This window comes from Phanerochaete carnosa (genome assembly GCF_000300595.1).
Source record: "Phanerochaete carnosa HHB-10118-sp unplaced genomic scaffold PHACAscaffold_82, whole genome shotgun sequence".
In the NCBI taxonomy this organism is placed as follows: domain Eukaryota; kingdom Fungi; phylum Basidiomycota; class Agaricomycetes; order Polyporales; family Phanerochaetaceae; genus Phanerochaete; species Phanerochaete carnosa.
Genome location: NW_006767709.1, coordinates 4,845 through 8,798, shown reverse-complemented (window position 1 = coordinate 8,798; position 3,954 = coordinate 4,845).

The window sequence follows — 3,954 nt, the reverse complement described above, 5'->3', positions numbered from 1 at the left end:
GAAGTATTCTAGATTCTTGTAATCCGTCCATATTTCAAACGAATGTACGGCGCCCATGAGGTACTGACGCCATTCGTCAAGACTAGTCATAATTGCGAGAAGTTCCTTATCGTAAATCTCGTAATTTCTTTCAGCAGCTGTCATGGCTTTGGACAGATAAGCGACAGGCTTCCATTTTCTGTCTTGCTTCTGGGCTAACTCTGCTCCTATGGCAAAGTCCGAGGCGTCACATTCTACTTGGTAGGGGTCATTGTCATTGGGTATAGCCAGTACTGGCGCTGTGCAGAGAGCGTTCTTTAGGCTTGTGAATGCTACTTCTTGTTCGACGGTCCATTCGAAGGTAGCGTTGCCCGTTAGTGAACTGAGCGGCTTTGCTATTTTGCCGTAGTCTCGGATGAATCTTTGGTAGAAGCTGGTAAAGCCGAGGAACACTTGAATGTCGCATTTGCATTCGGGTCATGGCCAGTTGACTACTCCTTCTATTTTGACTGGGTCCATGCGGACAACCCCTTTTTCTACTATCATGCCAAGGTATTCTATTTCTGACTTCTCGAACTCACACTTTTCTGGTTTCAGATAAAGTCGGTGTTCTCTTAAAATCTGTAGAACTTGCCGCGTGATCCGACGGTGTTCTTTCAGATCTTGAGTAAAGATCATGATGTTGTCTAAGTAGACTACCACGTGTCCTTGACTGATGAGATCTCGGAATATGTTGTTCATCATAGTTTGGAATGTAGCCAGGGAATTGGTAAGTCTGAAGAACATAACTAATGGTTCGAACAGTCCTCGATTCGTTAAGAACGCTGCTTTCTCTTCGTCACCTTCTTTGATGCGAATATTGTTGTATCTCCATCAGATGTCTAGTTTCGTAAAGAACCGTGCCTGTTTCAACTTGTCTACTGGTTCTTGTATCAAAGGAAGTGGGTAGCGGTTCTTGATCGTCAGCTCATTTAGCTTCCGATAATCTTGTACGAGTCAAAGACGTCCATCTTTCTTTTTGACAAAGAAGAAGGGTGAAGCCCACGGGGACTTCGAAGGTCAGATTCTTCCAGTTCTGAAGTTCTCTTCTATGAACTCATCAAGTTCTTTTTGTTTGTTTACCGAGATCAGGTAAACTTTGCAACTGATTGGTTGCGCGCCTGGTGTGAGTTCAATCGCATGATCCCATGGTCGCCTTTGCGGTAGAGAGTCGAAATCTTCTTTGCTAAATACGTCAGAGTAGTCGTGATAGTGGCTCGGGACGGTATTTTCAAAAGTCTTGGTTTTGTGTTTCAGACTCTCTTTGATTGCTAGATCAGTGGCCGTGGTGTGAATACGCGCTGCTCTCGTGGCAAAATAGGTTTCATGGTCTAGAATAAAGATTCTATCCCCTTCTTCTAGGTGAGCCTCCAGATTGCTGGGCTCTTCGTGATCGGCATCAATATCAATTAACCGGGCAGCGTATTTACAAGTGATCGGGCACTGATCAAATTGAATGACGTGTTTCTGCCAATCAATTGATGGATTATGAATCTGGAGCCACTCATATCCTAGGAAGATTGGAGTCTTCCTTAGATTGGTAACGGCAAAAGGAAGCCGTTCAACGTGATCCTGAATTTCAACCCGTAGTTTGACGAAGTCTGTGATTGCTCTGCTGGCGTTGTGCGTTCTGTCTGCATTGTATACCGGAATCGGAGATGGCAACTTCTTCGTGGCGATATTGTTGTCACGTACAAATTGCGCATCAATCGATAATCCTGTATATCCCGTATCTAACAGTGCTTTGACTGACAAGTGCTGTTGTGTGTCTAAAGTAGTAACAATCATGGGGACATCCGTCTGCGTCCCCTTTCTTCCTCGAATGAAGTGAGGTTGTTTCCGTAATTCATTTAGGAAGTCGATTGCTTCCTCTTCTTTCATCTGCCTGATCTGATTCATACAGGCTTCAGAGGCGTCAACACTCTTCTTTGAGTGTACCCATTTAGTCAACAGTCTAAGCGCTGCCACTGCGTAGGTTCTGTCTGATGTTCTGGCGTAGGTGATAATTTTTTATTCAGAGGAATTAAGCAAGAGGGTTGAACCTCTCGCGCCGCTCTGTGAACGCCCCTTTCTCTGGTATATACATGGGTACACCGAACCAGAAACACAGATAGTTTGTAAAATTATGCTCGGTCAACTCGGCTACGCACCCGGTTGACCGCTTGCAAAACCCTTCATGACTGCACAAATCTCATCGTGAATTGCCTTTTTCCAATCAAAAGGTTCCGCCGTTGCTGCTAGTGCTTCGTTGAGCGATGCGAGTGGTGTGAATGTGTTAGCAGTGGGAACTGCCAGGGAATTTGCGGCCCATACTTGTTGGGCTTGTTGCCGATTAGGGCAATTGCACAAAAGATGTTCCTTTTCTCTGCATCAGAAGCAAAGGCCCAAGCGTTGTGCCTGGTCTAGCTCCATTGGCTGGCCTCTGCCACCGAACGTGACGCTTGTTCTATCGCGGCGTGTCTGAACTGGGGCGCTTGCAGTTGGTGTGGCTACGTTAGCCTGTGCTCGTGGTGTGCTTTGTGCCTGCTGCTGTCGAGGCTGGAATTGTCCTTGCCGCTGGGATTGTGGATTCCGTCTACGGTACTGCCATTGATTTAGGTCGATGCAAGCAACCCTTTGCTTATACAGCGCGTATGTAGTCGGAATTTCCTCTGACGAGTTGTATAGGAGCTGAATGATATCGGCCTGAAGCACTTTTTCTAGAAGGGATTTGAGTTCCTGAAAGTGATTTTTGAAGTCGTGAATATTTGCCTGGAAGGCGCACAACTTGAACTTCAAAAAAAACTCCTGCGCTGAAAGCGCTCCCATCTGCATTGCCTGCAGTCGGTCGTAGGCTTCGGCTTGCTCGTCGATTAGGAAATGCTTATCCAAATCTGTCCATAGCGCGTTTGTGGTCTGGATCACCATGGTTTCATTGGTGTTGTATTTCTTCATGTAGGTGGCGACGTATTCGCCAGCATGTCCTCCTTTCATGTAAGACAAGATCATCAGGACCCTGTCGAACTGTTCAAGTAGCCACTTCCTTTGCGTGACTACATAAAGCTTTATTTGTGTCTTCCAAGCGATATACTTGGACTTTGTGCTGTCGAAGGCATCGGGCTTCATCGCACTTCCGTTTGTGAAAGTGGCATTGTCTTGGTTCTTGGCCATTGCACCGGGATCTGATGGGGAAGATGGTGGAGTGGGGGAACATTGGGGACTCGGACTCGGACTCGGTGGTTCGGAGTCTTCTAAAGCTTCTTCCACAGGGTCTGGGGGACCTTCTGGTGGTACTTCAGTTTCTCCAAGGGCGATTGAGCAGAGATGGTCAGTGACCGATTCAAGGGTGTCTCGTCTAGCTCTGGGTCCTGAGCCAGATGCTTCGGGTTGCAAGACTGCGAGGGATTCTGAAAGTTCTCCATGTAATCCTTCTTCGCACTGCGGACAATGAGTATTAACGTCCGAGGAATGTGGGCACGGTTGTTGCGCACAGTATCGTATGTTATCGCCGTGTATGTAGATGGATCTCCCTTCTAGTACCCGATGTGTGTGTCCTCGACAATTACAAGAGAGCGTGGTCATGTGCTACTGGATCCATGAAGCTGGTTGCAGCAAACCCTGGGACTAATCGTGTTGTAACGACCAGATCAGGGGTAGAGTTTGCCAAAGATGGGAATTTCCAAAAAAGGACTGAAACGCTATCTTAATACAGTTCTAGGAATAGCACAACAGCCCAAAGAGCAATTACGTCTCTTCGGTTCGATGCCCTGATAGGGATCGCCAATCTAACTGTTGTCTCTTTTCCGATGCCCAGCCTCAGCCAGTTGCCACGTCGTACTCAGGGATATCCGCTTGCACTGCGCAAAGTGTTTAACACCACCTATGGTAGGGCAGTGTACGATTCTAATTAGACGGAGCTCTGTCCAGCCGCCTAAGGGCTAGTGATTACAGAGGTGG